Raw genomic sequence first — 24252 nt, 5'->3', positions numbered from 1 at the left:
TCCTGTCACTTTCAGCCCTTCTGTCTTCCTCAACAAAAAAGTGCTCTGTTATTCCAAGCCTTGGTATCCTGTCATGAAAAGAAGTGTGAGAACGCCGAGTGTCAACATGTGATTCTCCCAACCCTGTGCATTGACATAAGGATTTAAAAAGTTGGATGTTGTGTGTTTATAAATGTCACTGCTTGTGTCTTGAATGTAACAGGTCTTAGTGCTCTTAAGAAGTCCATGGAAAAGTTCTCTTGCTTTCCTTTTAGCTAAGAGACCTTTTGTAACTGTTCTGATGGCTCTACAGGTCAGGCCCCTAGGAAAAATGAAACAGAAGAAAGAAGATCTAGAATGATTTCGGATTTCCCGGGGGGAAATATTTCCAAGGGAGAGTACAAAAAATAAAAAATCTGAAGGAGTAAATCTGATTAAGTGATATGCTGAGTTTCTATTTTGTGTTGATATTGCATCATGGGCCATGAGGTCCTCCAGTCTCACAGAAGCCTTGAAAATGGAGAATGTGTATCTCATTTCCTAGAGTTCATTTGTAGCTGAGCCATCCTCGGACAGCCAAGCTGAGCAGGGTTTGGGATCACTTGAAGATAGGGCTCTAGGAAGAGATGGTTCTTCCACCTTGTCAAAAAATCCACTGATGTGTGAGATCCTTTGATTTCTGTGGTGTTCACAAAGGTGTTCATAGATGCAGTACAGATTTTGGTGTTTCCCTCTGTCCTGCAGTAAAATGGTATTATTTCCTGAAACAGACTTAACAGTTAGTCTTAAGGCTTAATTTTTTTTATAGGTTCTTCCTATCAGTTCTTCCCATCAAAGGTTATTATTAGCTTTTGAAGTTTATGAGCATCTTCAAACAATAGCTGTTCTCTTTGTAAAAAGAGACACACATATATTTTCCTCTTTCTATTATAAAGGTGTTTTCTTCTAAGTAATGCATATTCCAAATCTTTTCTGATAAAACATGGGCCAGTAAAATATGTCAAGATCTGGTACTTTGTAAGCTATTCTAGGTTACATAGAGAAGGTGTATGCTGTTGAAGGGTCTGTTATAGCAGGATGAGTTCCGTGTTGTATTTCTTACCTAGTCAACTAAGCAATATCTCAGGCAGATGTCTGCACGTGACCATAATCTTGCTCTGCAAGGACGTGCAAGGATGAGCGGATGGTGTTTGCTGGGTTATCCTGTAACTTCATGGTGAAGCAAGTGAGGAGGAGGCAGTAGCTTTCTTGGTAAATGAAGAGCAATGAACTCCTCATAAGATGTGCTTTAGGATCTGCCCAGCTGGCTTCTACATCATATATGCACTATTACTTGTAGTACGTGGGCTTCTGATTTATTGCCCTACTCGAGCAATGATCTTTCTTACAGGTGATGTTGCTACAGTTGCAACTAGCGAGGTACAATATCATAGAGGTGTTGCTCTGATTCATGTTCTTTGCTTTTTGTTACCCATTGCTGTAGGATTCAGAGAGTCATCTTTCCGGCCAGGAACTTGGTGTGGGAGGAGAGCCGGAGGAGAGCAGGCAGGGCCTTCGAGAACCTGAGCTCCACAGGCAGGCTGGGCGTCCTGTGGAACCCGATGAAGAACAACTCAGTTTGCTTGTACAGTTGCTGTCTGACTATTTAGGTACTGCCCATCTCTGAACAGTGCATGTACAGAACAGACTCAAGATAAATGCCTTTTAAATACTAGGCTGTTATACTTCCTGGCTAAAAAGATGCTCTCAACAGAACAATCATGGATGAGATAAAGAATTTCACTTAATTTGAGCTAATTTTGAGCAATGCAAAGGACACTAATGTGTTTGCAACCTAACACAGCTTTTATTACCTAGATTGACAGCCCTAAATTTTGTCTTGATCTCTCATCAGTAGAAGTTGTATAGAACTTAGTTTACCACCAGGTAAAAAATACCTTATCTTAGCATATTTGGAAAAATTTGATCTATCCACTGAAACACCTAATTTTGCAAGACATCGGGAAATTTTCTGTTGGAAGATACCAAACATTTTTAGCAATTGAAGTTCAATATTCTCATTTTTCAACAGTAGTGATTCTAGCACTTCTTACAATTGAGCTTTCTAGAGTAACTTTTAATGTTGCTGTCCAAGCCCAAAGTAATACGAATCAGAATTAATCTGATTAAAGAAACCTAAAAGTAGTTGTGCCTACTATGAAACTGCCTGCATCTGACTTCATTTCTTTGCCCTACTTTTTATTTCCCACTTTTTAACACATGTGACTGCAGACCTTCTAGGCACAAAATGATGTCCGTCAGTGTCTTTGGTATGGGTGTAAAAGGCTGTGTAGTGCATTCTGGGAGACACCCCCCAAAAAACCCCCAGTGTCTTTTAAAAATAATTTTGTCACTAACTTTGTGTAATTCTTTTTTTCAATTTTTATAACTCCAGAACATTGTATTCCCATTGCTTTTCCATTGCTTGAAGTTCAAATCCCTTATGACATTGTAGTATTTTCTGCATCAGTCTACTGTGATTATAAAGCAGGAGTATTTCTAAATCATATGTGTTAAGGTTTTGCTTGTTTGTTGGTTGTTTTTTTTTTTCTTTTTTTCCCAAATATTTCCATCTGGTGTCAGCAAAGTTCAAAAGGCCTCATTATTTTTTGGGTTATCAACAGTTTATGATAAGTTTTCTTCTGCCTGCTGCTAAAGAAGTTCTTTTGGAGCTTGGTTTTTCCTTGTACTAACAGTAATCTTGGAATTCCAAAAACTCTGTAATTATTTGCATTTCATGAATTTGATGGATTGTACTTTACAGTTTGAATCTTGACACTCTTCTGGGTTACATTTGGGTTATCTTAGCAATTAGAAAAAGGCTGTTTTCACACTTACGCATTTTCTTACTAATCTTCATCTGTTCTCCTATTAAGAAACAGTTTTTATTAAATACATGAAAGCTAGTGGGGGGGAGGACTGCTTTCATTCTCTCTTCCTTCCCCAACCTCCTTTCCCTCCAGCTCCTTTCTTTCTAGAAGAAATTGTAGGAAAAAAGTGAGAGAACCAGAAAAGTATAGAAAAAACAAATAGGAAACTTATAATTTTTCACTGTAACTTAAACTTCTTTGGAAAACCCATCAGCTCAAAACTATCAACTTTCCCATAGGGATTAAAAAAACCCAGCTTTTCTATCCAGCTCCAGTCAGAGATTGTGAGGGAATAAAGTTTGCCTTCCTACTGAATGGGCTCAGGGCTGCATCTCTGGCCAACTAATTATTTCATAATCTGTCAGGAAATTCTCTAGATCTCCAAGTATGCAGGGGGATTGTCCCATCCAAAACAGAATGCCCTAGCTGAACAGCTTCGTAGTCTTCACTGCACGTACCAGGGAGCTGTGAGTTTGTGCAGGTAGAAAAACAAATGTAGTTGACTCAGAGTTACTTCTGCAGAGCATTTAGATGGATGTGTCAAAAACCTCAGCTGTGCAGAGCCAGGGTTCTCCGGCTACATTTCCCCTCCAGCCGGCTACACGCCACCGTAACCTGGAATTCCCAAGTGCAAAGTACCCTGGGAACATGGGAAGCAGAGCACAGTGCTAGTTAAGATTGAAGACTGACAGATTTCTGGACATTGTAATGCATTTTCTCTTCCTTTCATCTAGTGCACACCTTAGAGTGGAGGTTATGATTTGGCTGTAGGTACTTGCGTTGACAAGCTGTGCTGAGGCTCTGACTCACTGTGCAGACAGTGTGTATAATATATAGAGAGAGGTAGGTTTCTCTCTAGCTTTCTCAAAGTTGAAATTACATCCATAATTTTGGTAGAAAAAGCTAAACTTTCAAAAGGAAGGCTGTTGAAGGAAGATAAATAAATGGAACTATACTGTTTTTTATAGACGAACATAAAACCCTGGAAAAACATGACATAAGGTAGGCAAGACGTACAGATGCTTCAGTGGTGCGGTATGGAATTTAGGGAGTTGGTCCAGTTGTCTCTGGTTCTGAGCTGCAAAATGTTCCAAAAGATGCAATGATTGCTAAAGAAATAGTGGAAGTAAATTACTATGTAATATGGAAAGTAATAACCAAGTGACTTGGAGCAATTTTAATAGCCCATAAAACAGTCTGTTTTGCTGTAACCTACTTGGTAGTTATGTAAGTACCAAAACCACCGTGTGTTATCTGAGATGGTAGACTAGAGAACTGTTACTTCTCTTGCTGCAGAAGTTGTTAGCAGAGGCAGATTCTCTTACTACTTCTTGTGTCATTTTAGAATGTGGTAGTGTCCTACTGTTGAAGGGAATTGCAGCATCTTATCACATAATGATTAGTAAAAAGAAAAATCTTCAGAGTTTGAATAAAATCTCTGTCTTCTCGATGACGTGAAGAATCTGTTTTGACTTCAGGTAAAAGTATCTAAAAATCTGTTATGCAAAGAGCTGCTTTTATGCTACCATAATCTTTTTTTCTGTTCTTCTACATGCTGTCTGCTTTTAAACTGCACAGCTGACTTGCGCACGAATGCTGTTGCAGTGAAGATGTTTTATCTGCTCTGTGTTTACCACAGCACAGTGATGTGCCATGAATGTAGGTGTGGAACCCTTGCCACCCTTGGATGCAGCTCAGACTTGACAAATGAGACCAGGACAGGCAGAATTCATTGTAGCTCTTTGCATCTGTCTGTTGAAGGTTCACGTATGGAGAACCAGGCAGGTTCTTCTTTCTCAGCCAGAAGTAGCTGTCCCTTCTCTATTGGTATGATTCTCTTAACTCAGTGGTGAAGTTGGCCTGAAATGTTCAGTTTATCTCGCAGCTCTCAAAGTCCTGAGGCAAGGATATTGGTGGGAGTAAAGAAATTTCATTCAGAGCTTATCAGCGCCGTCCTGTATTCTGTATCTTGCAAGTTCTACCTGAGAAGAGTAAAATGTCAGGTTCCATCAGAAGCAGTAACATTTAATTACCCAAATGAATGACTTTGACAGGTGGAGATACCAAAACTAGGGAACAAACTGTTCTTTAGGGCCCTGAGCAATATGAGCTCTTAAGCAATCGTGGGCCCACCTTTCTGTATAAAATGATTACTTAGAAGTTGAACGTAAACTGTTTCTTCCTTGCAGTGTAAGGGTCTGACCCAGCTGGCTGAACTCCACGTGGTATTTCTTCATTGATTTAACTCAATTTTGGATCATGTATTGTAAGATTCTGTACGTATGTAGAGGGTAAATATAATCTAGATTTATTTTACTCTAGTCGTTGTTCTCACATCAGTATGTGACTGGTACATATGACTTACAAAGGCCACTTCTTAATCCCTATAAAATCTCAGAGTAGAAGTTTCTAAAACATTAGCTGTTTGCAATGTAAGGACTGAAGATTTTTTGGCTTTTACAGTAATAAAATGTCATGTAAACTCTCTTACTTTTTTCTTTCCTTTGTGAAAAGTATGCTCAAACCACAGATGTGTGCATGCGTAGATACACACAGAATTAAAGAAAAGAACCAGCTACCAAAGCTGGAATGCAAAGAGTGATTGCTCTGGTGGAAGTGCAGGCTTTCCACAGATGTTTGATTGTACACATGGGGCAGGCTTCACTCGAGATGAATAGACAGTACATAAAATCCACACTTTCCCTCCCCCGTTCCTCTTGTTTATCTGATTTTGTAGAAGGATTTTAATTAACCCTACAGAACTGCAATAAACTACAGGAACTGTAAAGTTAACATCCAGGAACACTACAAATAGAAAAAGTGATACATAGCTGTAAGGTTATGTTTTTCTTCTTTTGTGCCTGTAAACACATCTGTTCAAAGCTACATGTAAACTTCTTTTCTTTGTGCAGCTGAAATGCATAAGGAAATATTTTTCCTGAAAAAAATTATCAATGCCTACTTTAAGGAATTTGGGAGTTAGAGATATTTAGATAGTGGGGAGTATTGCACTCGCTCTCTAAACATCTCTGAGTTGTTCTTACAACATGGGAAAAGTGCCTTCCACAGCCTTACTTTTATTTACTTCATTATAGAATGTAAGAAGCTATCTACTCTGAGGTTATGTGTGTGTATATATAAATTTATATGTAAATGTAAATATACTTACATGTATAATTGTCCTGCTGAACAGATGTTGTTATTATGTAGACTGGGTTTTATGGGAAGGCAGATCAGTGAAGCAAAGTTTGGGTGTTTAGTTGTGCGGTATGTCGTGCATAATAGCCCTAAGAATATGCTTACACTGAGATGTTCCCAGAACCCTGGTCCTCCACATCCACTTGTACTTGCCTGTTCTCCTCCCTTCTTTCAAGTGCTTGGAGTCTATGGACCATCTGCGTGAAGTGAGCCGAGTTCTGTTTACATTATGCACTAAGAAAGAAAACATATGAGGTCTAGTTTAATAAATTATCCTCATGTTAATCTTTAAATGAAACAGAATATTTTCCCTCTCCTCCCAACCCCCTTTGTTTCTCGCTTTGCTTCTCCCTTTGTTTCACTGTAGCAGATAAATTAGATTTGATTCAAGTTTTAGAAGCAACAGCTTTTTTGAGAGGCCGGATTCTGTTTTACTTTAGAGGGCAGGCAGAGAGCTTGTTGGGAGGGATTATCTTCGGGGCTGAGCCTTTGGTTCTGCGGAGTCCAGCTCTGTTTGGGTCAAGCTTCGTGTTGACAGCTCATCCTTGTGCTACGCCTGGCCAGGGAGCGAGCTGGAGAGAGACGGGGCTCTGCAGGGCTGGATGAAAGAACACGGTAAGGCTGGATGGGCTGTGCCACCTGACATTCTTATGTAGCTCAACTATGCCGTATCATCTCGGGGAAAGGATTCTTCCTGCTATGAAATACCTGTTATTTGTATGAGGTGTTTGGAGGAAAGCAGGAAGAAGACACATGTTTTACACCTCTATGTAGGGATAATTAAAGAGGAAAATAAAAAGGCAGGATTTTAACAACTCACTACAGCCTGATGCTTCTTAAGAGTCCAAACTGAAATAAAAGGCAGATTCTGTGTTTTGTACAAGTGTTTGGCACTTGTGGTTAATCAGACTCAACTCAAATGTTGAACATTAGGCAGTTAAAAATTGTGCATCCTGTAGTTGCTAGACTATATATTGCTAAAGTTATGGTCTGAATCTCTAGCATAGAAAATATTTTCAAGTGTGTTAGAACTTCTTCGAGTTACTCTGCTGGTAAACTTTTCAAGAATAACCCCAAGGGTGGCCTTATTAGATGAGGGAATAGTTGCTCATGAGTTATGTAGAACATGTCTTGGTTTCTTGCCCCAAAATGACTCCCTCTTTCTACGGAGGACAGGATAAAATCTTGTTCACATTATGCTCATAGGGATTTGGCTGTAAAGATGACTTTTCATGGTGTAGAAAGTGTGTTACAAAGCAGCTGGATAGGCTTGGCCGTGACCATTTATGTAAAAGGATAACTTGTACATACTCTCCCTGAAATGCTGCGTGCGTATGCCTCATCCTAAAACAACTTTCTTTTCAAAAAGGGAAATTGAGCACACGTCCATTTTCCACTGTCCTGTCTTTTTCTCTCTTTAATAACCTAATAATTCAGTCAGTACACAGTGTTCAATTGCGTTTTTACTCTTCTCTGTGTAGAACGGAAAGCTTGGCTGCATGAGGGCTCACATCTTCCAGTGAGAATAAAAGATGATGCAGATCTAGTAATGCTCAGGAGGTACAGGGGAGGGGGCAACCACAGCGTTTGCTTTCATGCTGTTCCTCATGCATTGGAAATGTTTTGAGGATAGACCGATGTTTAGATGTAAGATTTGCCTGCAGATCAGTACGCAGGTTGCCTGTGGTCCAACTGTTTTCATGAATCAGGGGAAAAACATCTAGGCATGTCTACTGTATGGGGAGGCAAGCCCCATAGCTCGGTACTTACATCATCTATAAGCCTTTTATTTATTTTTGGTAAACAACTCTCTTCTGCTTCAAATTAATACCCTGATTGAGTCGCTGATACAAATGTTAAACTATTTAGCATCAAGTTGCCAGCAGACAGCGTGACAAGAAATGATGATAGGAGTGTTGCTGCCAATGACTTGCATTCACGTATCTGATCAGAGCCATATCACAGAGCCTGGATCTGTGGACGTTGTTCTCCAGGTTAGACATTCAGCGTGTGCTTGAGTATGTGTACTGAAGTTTTTCTCAGTGGCAATGATTTTCAGATAATTTTAAGCTCAGCCAAGAGTCAGTAAATCAGGAAAGTGGGTAATGTTGAAGAGAAAAACTGTCTGAAAACAGCATCTATTCCAAGCTAGATATTTGAGTTCAGTCTGGGGGTGTGTGTGTGTGCGCGCCTGATATAGGTGCAGTGACGTGTACTGAAGTAGGTGGCAAGAAATAATGAGTACAAATTAAATATTAATGATTGACTGTTGCATTCCTGGAAATATTGCTGGAGTTTACCAAGCTACCTTTGCCATTGCCAAGGGAGAGCACAGCTAAGTGCCTTATGTCATATCTGATCTCCTGTCTCCTCAGCTGTAGTTATGTCTGCCCTCGTTCTTCTCTCAACCTGTTCTGTTGAGAATAAAAGACCAGAAATTTGAGCCCAATTCAGCAAAACACATACGCATGTTTAATGCTGAAGTGCTTTTCTAGGGGAAGTGGTGTCCGATTTTCTCTCCAAAGCAGGGAAACAGTCGGTTCCTCGGTGTACTTGTCTTCCCTGTAACCTCCTGACACTTTGGCACTGGATCGGGGCTTTCCTGTGCATAACACTGGGAGAACCGTGTCGTGTTGATAGGGTGACAATTGTGACAATTGCTGCCAACCAGAATAGTTGTGCACAAAGGGAATTGTAATCACGTCGCAGAGGGAGAAATAATGCTTTCCTAAAGTATATTAGAACTAATCCTAATGAGCTGCATAGGAATCATTTCACTGAAGTAAATTACGTTGCTTTAACTTTCATACTGCTGCAAATGAGAAAAGAATGAGGCTAGGCATGTGGCTAGTTGTAGCTTAGAAGATTTCTTGAAGAAAAAAGATTCATGGGTAAAATTGCACTGCTTCTGTAGAGGGGAAAAAAAAGTAGAAAGGAAAACTTTTAAGTGTAAATTCAAAAAATACTTTAAGCCAGTATTTCAGTCCATAATCAATAGTGCTCTGACATGTGTTGGCAGGAATAGCACTGAGGTGACAAACAATCCAGAGTAAATCAAACAAACAGCTTGGACTCCAACTATCAATCAAAATCCAGCCTTTTTTCATTTCATGACCAAGCAATTGCATCACTATTCAAAGGGCTTATTCTTGTGTCATGTATGTTGCCTTAAGCAAATTAGCTCTGGGAACCCACTTGGGAGGAAAAAGAAAAAAAAAACCAAAACCAAAAAACAACACCCAGAATTTTGTCAGAAGATTTATCCAAAGTCAATATTTATGAAGTCATAACAGCCCAGGAGGAATCCATGCTGTTTCAGTACCACAAGCAGTGCCATTGCTTCCACAGTGTTTTGTAGTTTCACACCTCTGAATCAGCAAATAACTTCACAAAGGCAGCTAATGTGCCAGGGATTGTCCAGCCCCGGTCTCTCATATTCACTGCCCAGAGGGGTCAAAGCTCATGCTCGAGAACAATTTCCTCACTATCGTCCTGTTATTCTCACACTGCTTAGAAAGGCTCAGTTGCAGTGCTCCAGTGTGGGGAGAAAAGCACTAACCCGTGAGGAGGCGCAGAGCAAGGAGAACCGGTGTGTGGGTTCTCCCCCCACCCTCTTTGTGGCGCTTGGCGGAGGTGGTTATCTTGGCTGCAGAGCTTCTCTACTGGAGGCTTCTAGCCACATGGTGCCCATTGTAACAAGCAGTACTACATGTTTGCACTGCAAGCACTGCTATTTTTGCTTTCCCACCAATAAATCCCTGATTTAGGAGCATCTTGAGGGAGCTGGGTGTTCGTAACTGCTCTCCTACTCAGCACTTCCTATCCTTTGTCCCATAGCTGCTTCTCAGCTAGAACACAGGACATTTTGAGTCTTACTCTTAGGTCTTCGTAACTATCCCCTTGCATCCAGAGGAAATAAAGATGTCTTAGGCAAAGATTGCAGGGGACTGGCCATCTGCAGTTTCTCACCTGTGAAAGATGCTAAAGTCCATGATTATTTCTCAGCTCCAAGAATTGAGCTCTCACTTATTTTCCATGGCAGTATCAAGCATTAATAGCCTTGCTGCCTAGCACAGTGGCTTGCTTCTGGCTGCTTGCTGCCGAACAACTTGGGCACCCTTTGCTCCCACTTACCACAGGATATCTAATTGGTCACTGAAAGGTTTCTAACCCTGCTCCAGAGTTTTGGTCTAAATCTCCAGTTCTTTAACAGTTGTCAATAGACCTACAGCTGTGCATGGCTGTTTTTGGAGGAAGTTAGGTTTTAAACAAACAGTTTGGATCTCCCAGCTCTTAAGGCGAGCAGGCCCATTTGGAGAATGCCTCTCTGATGGCAGACAGACTGCACCCAGTATTGTGCCAAGTCACTCTCCATTTGTAAATATTAGAATGTGTTGTAGTTAGATACAGTAAAAGAAAGAAGGTTTAAATTATACAGCTGAGAAACAACAAAGGAAAAGAAATGTAAAACAGCACACGCTGTGTGTGCTGGAGGTCTAGTTTTGCTGTGAGATAGTAAAGATAAGAAACACAAGCTAAAAAGGCCGCTCAGTTGAATGACTCTCATGTTTTCCTAAATGCATATTTTTGCTTCACCTAAATCTATGTAGCCTTCTGCTTGTCTTTCATTCGTATTTCCTGCTGTGAAGAAGGTGTTAAGGAAGGCTTAGGCAGGAAACGTGTGTAGACAGGTTATTTGACACCAACTTTGTATTACTAGCTCTAAGGGACTAAAGATGGTGATTGGCAATGGAAAAAAGTAGGGAGTATGTCCACATAAAGAAAACTGTTGAGGTATCTATATGTAGTAAGAGCAAGGGACATGGTCTATGTAGTTGTACGTGATCTGGCTGTTGCTTATCTGGAGAAGCTGGAGAAGTCCATCAGTGTGACCAAAGAGAAGGATTTGGTATGGAGGAGGAAAGGGGAAGTCCTTTTTTGTTTGGCTAGAAAGCCAGCTTGCCCTGCTGTGCTGCTGTGGAATTTTCCTTATGAGTGAGGCAGTGTCCAGGGTGGCTGCAGGTCCCAGGGAAGTGCCATTCCTGGAACTCCCCCTCATGTGCAACGTAGAATAAGCATAAAACAGGCATTTTCTCCCATTTCTGTAATGTGATATGTTAATTGAAAAGCTTTCCATCTTCTAGGTGTCTCCGCTGTTCTCACGCAAGGATCTGACAGGGACAATTGACTTCTGGGAAAAGGCATATGTAGGGGACATAAAATGTAGGCTTTTCTGAACCCAGTTTCTGGGTGCAAAATACAAAACGCTAGTGTTGTTCAGGACAGCTAAGCTGCAGCTGAGCTAGCTACTGTTCCTTTGGTGTCAGGTACTCTTTCTAGTACTCCTGCTTAAAGAGTAACAGACCTAGGGGTGAAGAGAAAACTTGTAAAACTACACTGTCTTTCTTCCAGGCCAGCAAGCTAACTCATGTCTCCATTTTTAACTTTTTTTTTCCTGTTCGTTTTTGGGTTTTGCGATAGTGTGGTTTTTTTGCCACAGATCTTGAAATATAATGCTTGTACAAAAGGCACTTTCCAAGGCTTAACTGTGCCACTGACCTGTGCTGGACATGTTGCAAATCTGACATCGTCTTCCATATAGTAGGCAGCAGATTTCTAACTCTTTGCAATGTTGACGCCTGCTCTCACAAAGAGAAGGAAATGAAGCAGAAAGATCCCACTGCGACAATTAGTGGCTCACAGAGAAGTACTGAAACAAATAATAAGTGGCTGAAACAATTCAAGGGAGGGAAACTCTAGCTTCCTACTCTACCACAATCTGATCTTTCTCAGATTCTCTCCTTCCTTATCCCAACGGGGATTTTCACACACTTTCATTCCTACTGTTGGTGCAAGGTGAATCTTTGTGACTAGTGAGCCGCAGTTCAGTCCTCCAGGGCGTACCCCTGTTCTACCCCATTATCTGTTTGCCAGTCTTATCATTTTATGCTGTAATCTAGTCTGAATTTTCAAAGTAGCACTAATGCCTTGTTCCCAGGCTGCTGTAACCCAGAGAATTTTAATGAAATGGATTCCTATTCTTTCACTGAGGCAGCTGGCCAAAGAACTGGCTCATGGGCAGGGAAGTCTTTCAGCTTTGGAAGTAAAAATACCGAGATACCCTTTGCCTCTCAAACCTGAATCTTTGCAGCTTGCTGGGTGAGTGGCGCTGGTGGCTATCCCTGCCCTCACACGAGGAGGCAAGATGTGGCTGCATCACCATGTGCTGAACAGGTGATGAAGTAGGTCGATTCCTGTCCTCACCCAGATCTTTCTTTGCTTGGTGAGTTGATACCTCCCTCAAATGCGTTATTTTCTACTGCATCTTCTGCTAGCAAATTAAAACTTTAAACTAGCATTTCCTTTCTGATTACTGCAGAAAAAATTACATTTAAACTCATAGTGAATGATGTTTTCTTTCAAGCCTTTGTGTTTTGCTTTCTATTTAAAAGAACCATGCCATTTCACAATCTCCTTCATGTCCATCTCTTAGAAAAGGGCAGCCAATAGCCTGAGTATATTGGGATTTTTTCTTGGATAGCCCCATTTGTTATGTGAGACCACAAAAGACTTCAGATAGCATTGCAATGTAATGAGAAGGGGAGACGCGTAGCTCTGCAGTTGTTCAGAACAAATTGTGTGTCAGCTGCACAGGTAAGGTGTGGGAAGGACTGCTCCTCTCCCCCTCAGCAGCATGGCAACGGCTTGCTCTTGCACTGCTGGGCAAACACCAGGCCTGCTGTTCCTAACAGTTCATCCGCAGGGGAGGAGAAGATGGAGGGATTCTGTATTAGCCCCTGGGAGGGAGCAATCATTCCAAAAGTCAAATGGAAAACAAGAGAGAGATTAGGGAAATTAAAGGCAGCAAAAGAGAAAGAAAGGGAAAACAGGGACAGGTGTATGTTCCTTGGCTTTTCAGAAGGCCTCCTTGTGGTTTCTGCTTTAATGTACCAAGGCTCCAACTCATCTGATACTATTAGCACCCAGCTGAACCGGCCTTCAGGGCCTCCAGGGTGGAGATTAAGGCTGTTCAGCTTCCCTTAAGGTAGAAGCAAGTTCTCCTTCCCCTGAGGGCTGATAGAGTTAGGCAGCTGGTTACTGGTACAGGTTAAGTAATCTTTCCCCGATACCAGGAGTTAAGAACTGTCTCAAGCAGAGCAATCCCACCGTGTTGGCTAAATATATTTAAGAAACTTATTTATACCTAAGTATTTAAGTCTTTGCTCTTGAAAACAAACTCTTGTTTCTAGTCCCTCTGGCCGCAGTTGTGTCTCTCCCAGAAGCAAACAGTAGTCGTATAATTGGCAGAGTAGATGAAGTAGAACATCTACTCTGTAGTAGGGCTAAAATACTGTAATCTGCCAGAGCTATTCTTGCCCACGTGCTACCTGGTTTAGCAATTAGTCACTTATGTACTTTATTAGATCACGGCCAGAGTAGTGCAGCAATTGCTTCCTGCTAGGTTGTCTACCAGTGCCAAACAGGCTTCGCTCTAGTTTCTGAAGCACAGGTACAGGTCTGCCTCATACCAGACCACAGCATGACTCAGCAGGGACTGGAGGAATTCTCTCTAGGTTAAATCTGTGTTTTCCAAACCCATTTATTTACTACAAGTGAGACCTCGATCTCTTGGAGGGAGCATAGTAACACAGTCTTTCTTTGCCTGTGAGAAATCTTTAACATACAGCTGTATACAGCTGTCGTTTTACAACTGAGATCAGCTGTGGTGCCCACAAGGCATCTGAAACTGCTTGGGAGTGCTATGCTGTGGCAATTGCCTGGTAAGAATACAGGGTTAAAAAAAGTAAGTTTTCTGTAGTAGATCTTTGCTTAGAGCCTGTAGCTACACATGAGCTTGGGAATGGAATAGTGGTTTTGGTGCAATGAATAGCACACTCAACACATCATCTTTTACTGGTTCTGCTGGGTTCAAGTGTAATCGAGCCCAAAATGTTGCCAAGAAAAAACAACCTGTTTTGCTGTGCTTTAAAGCAAATGGGTTCACCTGGTTGGGTCAGTTCCAGCACAAAAATAATAGTTTTGGGTTTTTTTTTTAAAGCATAAAACTCAATGTTGCAATGAACTGTTGCCAGTGGCTATCCAGTTCTAAGGTTTAGAGCTCCTGCTGGACACTTTATTGCACTGTTCAATAAAAATGCCCTTAGGGATTTTAGGTCTGGTACACTTAATATAAAGCAGGAACAGAAAGACAAATCCAATTTTTCCTGCAGATGCTGACTCAGAAGTTATCAAGATCCTCCTCATATGCGCTTGTCTGTGGTTTGTTTTTCACAGTGCCAGTTTATCACTGCTACTGGCATGGTTTCAAAGGTCAGACTTTTGGGCAAATCATAGAATGGTTAAAGTGAGAAGGGACTTCGAAGATCATCTAGTTCCAACCCCCCTGCCCTGGGCAGGGACACCTCCCACCAGACCAGGCTGCTCAAAGCCCCGTCCAGCCTGGCCTTGAACACCTCCAGGGATGGGGCAACCACAGCTTCTCTGGGCAATCTGTTCCAGTGTCTCACCACCCTCATGGTCAAGAATTTCTTCCTCATATCTAATCTAAATCCACCCTCTTTCAGTTTAAAACTGTTGCCCCTTGTCCTGTCACTCTACTCCTGGATCAAGAGTCCCTCCCCATCTTTCCTGTAGGCCCTGGCACTGGGAGGCCGTAAAGTTTTTCCAGAGCCTTCTCTTCTCCAGGCTGAACGCCCCCAACTCTCAGCCTGTCCTCAAAGCAGAGGGGCTCCAGCTCTCGCATCATCTCCATGGCCTCCTCTGGCCCCGCTCCAATAGGCCCATGTCCTTCTGATGTTGGGGACCCCAGAGCTGGAGGCAGCACTGCAGGGGGGTGTCACCAGAGCGGAGCAGAGGGGCAGAATTCCCCCCTCGCCCTGCTGGCCAAGCTGCTGGGGATGCAGCCCAGATGTGGTTGGCTTTCTGGGCTGTGAGGGCACACTGCCGGCTCACGTTGAGCTGCTCATCCACCACCACCCCCAGGTCCTTCTCCTCGGGGCTGCTCTCCAGCCATTCTCCGCCCTGCCTGCAGTTATTCGTGGGATTGCCCCGACTGGCCGGGATCGCGCGTTATCTTCTCTTAGCGAGTGTTTTGGCTAGAAGCAGCTGGTCTTTCATCTTCTCCGTGCCGTTATTGCCGTGGGTGGGCGGGCGCGGGGTGGGGAGCGCAGGTGCCGGTAGGCGCGGTAGTACCTGCGCTGCCTCCCGCCATTACCGCCCGCCTCCCTCAGGCGGCGGCCCACCTCCACCTCGCCGGCTCGCTCGGGCCCGGGGGGCTGGACGGCCGCCGGCGGGAGGGCGGGCGGCAGGGAGGCCGGGCCCGGGCGGGGGGCGGCCGCCAGGTGGCAGCAGGCGAGGTCCCGCCGTTGCGCGGGAGGCGAGGGGAGAGGCTGTTCCCTCAGCCCCGCCGCCGCCGGGAACCTGCCTCGCCTCCTGCGGGGTGACCTGCGGCCGCGCTCCGGCATTCCCGGCGGAGGGGCCGCCGCCTCCCATGTGGGTGTCAGCCCTCTTCCCTCTCCGCCGCACGGAGAGACACCTCGTCGCGGGGCGAGCGGACGGGACGAACGCCGGCGCGGTGAGGCCAGGCCTGGCCGCCCCCGCGGTGGCAGCGCCCTGAGGGAGGGAGGGAGCCCCGCGCCAGGTGGGCGGCGAGGGGCCGGGCGGGCTGGGCGACCCGCCGGGGGGAGCGGGGAGAGCGCGGGAGGCGGCGGCCGGGGGTGCGGGCAGTGCCCCGGGGCGGCCGGAGCCGCGGGGCCGCGGCTGGGGGTGCGTCGGCGGCCGCGGCCCGAGGAGCCTTCGCTGTCCTGGCTGCGGGAGAGGCTCCCGGTCCGCCCCGCGGGGCTCCTGCGCCGCGTGCTTTTGGCTGGTTCTGGCTGTGAGAGGAGCCATTTCGAAGCCGCTCTCCCTGCGCGCTCGGTTTCCAGGGGCTGCATCCAGAGGGTGTGCGAGGAGCTGCGTCGCCTTCCTCGCCCGGGTGTCCCAGCAGGAGCCGTAACCGCACGTAGCCCCAGCCCGGTCCAGCAGCGCGCATGAGGGAGTGAAAGAAGTGAGTAACTGCTCGCGGAGAACGCGCGTCGCGGCTGGGCTTGTTTGGGGCCAGCGCTGCTGGTCTGTGGAAGCACAGCGCGCAGAGCGTGAGCTGTGCTCGGCGTTTGGCATTTCTCTTCACGCTCTCCTGCTTCTGGCTTTGTTACGCTCTCCCCTGCCCTTAAATTCTAGCGGCACTCGAGCTGTTCCTGCTCGGCTGTCAGGCTGCAGGGGTGCACGCCGCAGCAGAGGGGAGCCTCGGAATACCTCTTCTCCCCCAGCTATAGCTTTACATTTTTTCAACTGTCAGTGTGCCCGCGCTCGTGTGTTTAATATCCCTCGGCACACTTGCCGTTAATTCGTCCAAATATTTGTTGGTTTTTTTTTTTTTTTCGTGCTAGAAGCATGAACGGTTTAGAAAACCTGGCAGCAGTGGGTTCCACAGGTGTGGAGTGTTGTGGGGAAAACCGACTTCCTTCTGCTTCTTTTAAATCTACTGCCTGGTGCTGTTCAGTCCTTATAAAATGAATGAAACTTGTTCTCTCTTCACTATCTTTGTGGTATTTCAGGACTGCGTTCTTTTATCTACCTCAATTATCCCTTATTCCAAGCTAAAGAATTCTCAGCTTTAAGATTTCAGTACGGAATGGGTTATGTAGCAGCATGATGCTCTCTGCTAGCGGATTTAAGTCAGGGCATTGATGAGCTGAATAGCCAACAAAAGTAATAGTAAAAATAAAAAAATATTTGTAGCTCACTGTGTGGTCACCTGTTGATGAATCAGTGTGGTTTATATTTATAATCAGAAACCACTATCTAAGTAACTAGTTGTTACTAGCTTAATACAAGTCTATAATGCCATGGATGAAATAGTCGCCTAATGGGCTCTTAATGTTCTGTCAGTCTGCTCTGCGTGTTTCTCCTGTCTGCAGTGGCAAGAGCAGGAACTGAAAATAGCCCAAATTTGTCTGAGTGTAGTGCTGTTTGTGGAACTGCCAATGCACTCCTACCAACTTGATCTATCAAGCTGTGGCTTGCCAACTCTGACTTCTTTCTGGCATAAAATTAGTAGTAAGCTACTGGTTGATGTGATTTCCACCCATTCAGTACCATCAGGGGTTTAAAATGAAACTTGATACTGCTGAAATTCCTTAGACAGCTGTAATTCTTGATGCTTTCTTTTCCATCACCTCTCTCCCAGGGAATCTAGTGGGACAATGGAGTTAAGTAGACTGGGAGGAGAGACTGCCTTTCAAGGAGGAAAGTGCTGTAAAATGAGAATTTTTAGCGAAGTTAGAAATAGGAGGTGAGCTGGTTTGGGTTATCATATAGAAGCCTTCAGAATGAGTGTAGGTAGGAAACATGGATTATTTGTCATAATTGTGCCCTGTACGTAGCTTGTCAGGTTTTATTTTGGAGCAGGGCTAATCCCAGGTCTTGCTGATGATGAGTCTAATCTGAAACAGCTCCATTGGAATTAAAGTAGCAGCTTCCGATTCCTCACTCTCACTCACAGAAGCACTTGGGGGTGTTGCACGGTGCAAGATTTCTGTCACACCTCATACAAGGGGTTCATTCAGAGCTCCAGCAGATTTAATTGCAGAAAATTAATAGGTTGCTGGTAGGCAGTGATGAGTTTTATGATCCCAGTATGAAACCTTTGCTTTTGCTGTAGAACAAAGTGGATAACTGTGGTAGGCAAACATGCATTAAACGAAGCCTGAAAGCAAACCAAAAATGAACAGAATCTTCTTGAAGACTTAGAATGGCCTGAGTGTGTGGTTCTGTGCAGGCAACGGCAGCAGAAAAGCTGGTTTTCTACATAGTAGTCTCAGTTCTCTGTGATGTGACGTGGGCTTTGAGTTGTTCTGTTAGAGAAAATTAAGGTTTGGTGGTTAAGCACTTAAAAACCCAGGAAACTCCAGCGTCAACCATGCACGAGCAATTTTGACTGTGTCCCCTATAGTGTTGTGTTATCATAACAGGCTTCGGTTTTAGAAGGTTGTTATTTATTTTGCAAGTTGGAAAAAAGTAAGAGCAGAAAACTTACTGTGTACCAGACCAACTTCTTAAATAGTTTGGACCTTGATAGTATCACTTCTATCACTGTAGACAGGCTAAGCATTTTTGTAGCTTTTAATTGTGAAACACTTCCCGTGGTCATAGTGCTAGCTGGAGAACTTATTCTATGGAAAGTCTTGTTCCCTTAAGTAGGTGCATACACAGTTCAGTTATTAGTTCTTTTGTTTTCAGAAAGCAGCTTAACCCAATATAAATGTAGTTTGGAGGATGAATCAGGTAATTGTGAAGCTAATTCAGCTATAAAATTATGTGGTTTAAATATGTGATCAATGGACATGATTTCATTGTTGATCTACAGTAGATTAAGTAAAAGTGTTGTGTGTTTCGTGTTCAATTAACTTCTCTTGCATTCAGGATAGCACATTACATTAGAAAGTTCCGTTTACGTGTATTAGAATGCATGGTCTAGTACTTCATTTAGAAGATTAATTAGGGAGATGTTAAGCAGATACAAATACAAGAGACTGATTAACAGAGTGATCTGATGGGCACCCTGTATAAGGGGTGCATATCTGAAACTATGTTGCCTGATTATTTTTTTACTTTGTTCTTTGTGTTAGTTGACAATAACAGATACAAATTCTGTAATTTAAAACAACTTGGTTCTCTTCCTGGAATGTTCTGTCCCACCCACTTTTCTCTTGGGGACTCATGAGTGTCATGTCACACATCAAATTTGTATAGCTTCTCCCTGCAGGGTTATGGCATTCCCAGAGATGGGTCAGTGTTCATAATTTTGGCTGCTGTTAAACAATGAGCACTTGTCAACACCATGTATAGATGTCCGTTACATATTTTTTTTAAAAGGTAGTACCAAGTGTTAAATGTGGGGCTTCTTGGCAGGAACTGTTCTTGCACTTGAAATATTCAGATATTGATATGATCTCAGTACGATCCTTGTGAGAGAAAGTAGCCTTATCTCTTGGTTAGGTGATATATGTGCGAGTTGCTGGAATGTGGGCTTCTGTTTCCAGCACTGCCATTGACCTGCTGTGTGCTGCTGATCAAGTCTTATTGGCATCTTGCTCCACTTCCTTTATCTCTGAACAAGGTATGATAATTACAGGATATTGGCCAACTGTTAACTTTCCTGAAGATAATTTGCATGCAAAGTGCTGTATGCTTTAAAAAAAAAAAAAAAAAAAAAGCAGCACTGGAATGAAAGTATCTATTGTATATGAACAAAATCAAATTCTGTAGTATGTGCCTCATAGGTTTATTACTGTGTTTCTTCAAAGCACAGCTTAAGGACTTGCTTGTTGGCTATTTCACATCAGTCCCGTGCTGCTGCTACTTGGCATCCCACTTCAGTATTTATTTTGGTCCTGGTTTTGGAATTTCCCTTCACAGGAAGATTCCATATTCCTTATATGGAAAAATTTATTTTAAAAAAATGACTTTTTTCCATTGGTTCTGTAGATTCTTTCCTCAGTAAGTGCAAGAGCTGCTATCTCTATTCTTTAAAGCTCTGATCTAAGGGCTAATACAGTCAAGGAAAAGGTTATCAGTAACTTCAGTGGCTTTTGGATCAAGGCGTTCCCATGTGATGTGCCCTTGTCATTGGAAAGAATAGCCTCTGGTGTCAGCCATGAAATCTTAGTGGCGTTTTAAACCATCGTTTCAGTATTTCTTTAAAACCTATCTGTTGGTGTGCTTGCATTCACATGTAAGGAACTGCTTCTGTGTATCTTTTGGTTTTTAAAGCAGGCAGCGCTCTTTATTTTTCCAGTGGGACTAGTGCTGTATCTGAACTGTGGTAAAAGCTCATTCTCTGCTGGTAGAATGACTTGACAGAACATGTGAATGCAACTGTTCTCAGGCATTGGCTCATAGTCCTTGTTTGCATTAATCAGTTGGTGTTAAACATGAAAATTTTCAAGTGCTGATATGGCTGTGATTTGGGAGTTCAGCCCCGCCTAAGGTGTGGAGCCCTCCTTTCCTCAAACATTTTTCCCTATCATCATTTCAGCGCAACTGCCTGTGATCAGACATCAAAACTAAATTCTGTTTCACCAGGAATAAGGAATGCCCTGTAACATAAGAATTGTGAGTTTTAATGAATAAAATTGACAAGTTATAATATATTTATAAAAGGAGCAGGGAAGGATGCTTTATCAGCACAGATATATTTAATGTCTTCATCTGATTTGTGGAAAGAAATGGCTGTGCTTCAGAAATCTGGAAATAAATTTTACTGATTGGGTGGTGACATTTAGTAGAGGCACAGAAGCTACGTTTGTGGTTCAATGTCAGTTTGTTAGAGTGTAGTACTACTTCATGGAGCATTTAGGAATCAGGAGGTAAGTCTGCCCCAGAGTCATTAGATTGGTTTACAATTCCTGAAATGCTAAAATGAATATATCTGATCTCATGTTTTTGGAGCCCTTGGAGTTTACAGTCTTTTCTTTCACAGTACAAGATCTAGTAACTTTTTCTTTTAATAGGAGTTATGCTTGTTGTATAGTCAGTTCCTGGAACTGAGGCCTTTGGGAGACTCTGTGGGTACCAAAAAAAAGATATTTAAATTACAGGACTTGCTAGATAAAATTCAACCCTTTGCATAGGATCCCTTCTTTTAAGACTGCTATAAACTCTCAAGTTGTAGCTACGTGCCATTAAGTGTAGAGAGAAATACAGTTCTTCAGAAAGCTACTTTTTTTTCCTGCGTTTTTGTTGATTTTTGCTTTGCTTACTTGATGGTGCTTTTTTCCTAAACCTAAACTTCTTAAAATACACAATAAATAAGAGAAGAATATTTCCTTTTTGTTAAATTCAAGGGACAACTGTTGTGGCCACAGAAGTTTCAACTTCTGAACTTTCTTTATCTGTGTATGAAGGTTTCATTGATGACTTCTTGTAGACGAATGAAGTTTAGCAGGGAAATTTGGTAGTAAGCAGAACCTTTCCAAATTTGTCTCTGTCAATGTAGAAGCAGCGTTGACGTACACCTTGGACCTTGCTTGCCCAAGAGGTGGGGCAAGGTTTGTCCTTTGTGACTGCATGGCCTAGCGAGATAAAAGAACTGGAGGAGAAGGCTGCCCTGGGTTAAATGTTTGTTGTGAGGCTAAGGATACTGTCCATACGTTGTGTAGAAGTACTGGGGCTTCCGGCTCGTTGACTTCTATGTGATACCCAAGTTGGAATGTGTTTTCTCTGCTATTTTTTTGGGAAGAGGATGGATTAAAAGCCCTTTTTAAAAGCCCTTCTTTAGGAAGGCTGCATTTTGGTGAAAAACACTTGTTGTGCCTGGCCTTGCTGGATCTGCACTTGGGTGTGTGTGAGCATGGAATACTACTCCTCCAGGAGAAAAACGTCACTTAGATACTTGAATATCCTATGACTAAAATCTGTAATCCCGAATCAAGTGGATTCCCCTGATACTCCATTTGGATTAGCTGGACAGAACTGCATGGGAGGACAAACCTATCTCTAAGTGGCAAATTCAGCGAAACTGTTGACAATAGAGTAAATGTTGACTTGGAAAGTTTTCAGATGTCCTGGATTTCTTTCCATGGTAAAGGTGATTGCTGTAGTCCTGGCTTGGTAACATCAGGCTGCTGTTAGTTGGTTGTATATTATACTTGTATTTTTGTTTGGTTATTTTTATCTAAAACATGTAGTTTCTACGAAAGTAAAAAGAAGAAATTATTTTGCTTATCAGATTGGCAGAGAGAAGCAAGAGCCTGTCCAATCCCGCCCTGTATAATTGCAATAAAAATGACATCCCATGACACAAGCTGCCCAAAAGGATGATAAATTATACGGAATGGATGCAATTACTTAATCTGGCAGCAATGAGAGCTCTGTCTCATTTTCCTGTAGTTCCATGGAGCTATGTTCACTGTGGAAGTGAGTGACGAACAGTGGACAAACCTCTTTGCAGATCTTCAGGGTCTGCATGTGGAATTTAAGCACTTAACTAGAACAGTGTAAGACTAAGGATTTAAAAGAATAGAGTGTGTTAACCATTAACTGTTAGTATTGTTCAGCTTTGATGGCCCAGGAAATACTGTTCATGTGTTGAAACATGGGGGTTAAGGCAGGATGTCAGTTTTGATTTTTTTGTAGTGATAAGCAGCCATTAAAGATGTAATTTCCTACATTCCTTTACTTCTTCAGACATAGCTTGTACTTGTTAATATATATTGCACATCAAAAAGACTATTATCTTTTTTGTCATTCTTTTTTTTTCCCCTCACAGTTCAGAGGACTGCTCGCATTGGCACTGATGAGTTTGGAGTACTTTTCATGCTTCTCATGGGAATGTTTACAATTTTGCAGGATCAGGTTCGAATTTATTACTTAGGCACTGACAATGCTGCTGTAATTAATCAGTTGTCATAAAGCTGTCCCTCCTGCCTGTATTTGTTTCTGGCCAAATTCATCACACCAGGGCTGAATGCAGAGTGATGGCTTGTGAGCATGTTTAAAATTTAAATAATGATAATTAATAACTATTTTAAACAAGAAAAAAAACCCTATGCAGTTTTGAATTACGAGGGCATGAAAGGACTAAAATGTCTTTGCTGCTTTCATACTGTTAGAATTGAAGAGAAACTGATCTGACTGCTTTTGAACCCTGCTGCTTGTGATTAAGTTGTGATTGTTTCTACTGCTTTGAAATGGAAGAGGGGGAGAAACTGTTTCCAAATGTATCTTGCTGGCAATTGTGGGTTCAGAAAGGTAGGGTTGGTTTGGTTCTGCTTTTTGTTTTGACACCTTCCTAAAGTTATGTTAGAAGGGCTTTTCAAAATTCCTGTTTACTCAGACCATAGAGATTTAAGCTTAACCAGGAAAGACAGTGTCAAGCAGTGACTGAAGAGCAATTACATTTGAGTTGTATTCCTTTCAGCAAGTCTTCACCTATCTCCAACAGTGAGTACTCAGTAGAAGATTGCAAGTCACTGTATAAAACCCTACTTTTCTGACTTTAAGCAGTATACGCAACAGCAGTAGACTCTAATTTAAAAAAAAATAAACACAAAAAACTTGGTCCCCCTTTTTTTTTTAAAGATCACCGGTGATCTTGCATGCTCTGCCTGTGGCATAGGGGCTGTTTAAAGCAGCAACTGAAGTCTAAAGGGTTGGAGGAGCAACTCTGTTTTCTCTGCCAGCGCTTTGTAATTGTCTGTTCTTGTTGTCTTGCAAATACAAGTAGTCTCTCATTCACATTTTAAGTCCCCATTTTTCAGTTTGTAGACACATGGATATTTTGCCTAAAGCACTAAGTGATGTCAGGTGAAGGTCAGTGCACTGTAATAACCTGCCCTCGAGCACAAATAAGTTCAGGCTCTACTGCCAAGAGATGACCTTTGATTTCTTTTTACCTTATGCAATAAGGGCCCTATTCAGAATTCTTCACTATCGCTTTACTTAGGCCAAGTCCCAGCCACTTGAATAGGTTTGCTTGAGGTCACAAAAGTTTCCTAAGCATGGTATGATGATGGCAGAGGTTTATGGAGATGATTTTGATAAACCAAACTAGGTTCATCATTTATTGTGGTCAGAAAATAAGAGTAAATGGTGAGAGTGGATTTTATTCTGACTTGTGTTGCCACCAACTCTGAAACTACTATTAAGCACTGTTTCTAAGCTACATCTGATCAACAGACATAGTGAACAAAGATGCTTATGCATTAAAACATTCGTTATATATAGGGAGAAAATAATACTTTAACCTGAAGTCATAATTGCTTTTAGATACAGCCAGAAGGCTGTATATGCCATCAGTGAGTAGACCTGTATTGTCGTAGACACGCTTTCCTGCTCTTGGTATTCTCCTAGTCCAGGTATGTCATTGAGCTGTGAGGTGCAGGGTCCCTCAAAACTAAGTGTAATAATTTTGCCCAAACTGCTGTGTTGCAAGACGGGATTGCGAATGGGCTAGCTTATCCTGAACAAAGTAGTGTATGGCTGAATGGGGAGGCAGGATACAGTCACCTTTTGACTATGCTGTGACTAACTGTACTGCTGGTTTCCACGGTGTTATTAAAAAGGGGATTTCCATTAAGCTGTCTTTGTTTGCAAGCCTGTGCAG

The 24252-nt window shown here is 42.7% G+C and overlaps 1 protein-coding gene across 6 annotated transcripts in view; it reads left to right on the top strand.

Annotated features, from left to right (window-relative positions):
- THSD4 (thrombospondin type 1 domain containing 4) overlaps nt 1-24252 on the top strand; it is a 331149-nt gene that overhangs the window by 12726 nt on the left and 294171 nt on the right. The window contains exons 1-2 of one of the 6 annotated variants that reach the window (XM_054213906.1): nt 15480-15681; nt 16031-16152. The exons of 2 other annotated variants lie outside the window; for them this stretch is intronic. The gene's annotated coding sequence lies outside the window, so the exon portion shown is untranslated. Of the gene's footprint in view, nt 1-6658; nt 6702-15479; nt 15748-16030; nt 16153-24252 lie in introns of those variants that run through there. 3 more of the 6 variants (XM_054213907.1, XM_054213908.1, XM_054213909.1) reach the window with 3 other exon arrangements.

This window comes from Rissa tridactyla, chromosome 9 (genome assembly GCF_028500815.1).
Source record: "Rissa tridactyla isolate bRisTri1 chromosome 9, bRisTri1.patW.cur.20221130, whole genome shotgun sequence".
NCBI lineage: Eukaryota > Metazoa > Chordata > Aves > Charadriiformes > Laridae > Rissa > Rissa tridactyla.
This window is presented reverse-complemented; position numbering and strand designations above follow the sequence as displayed.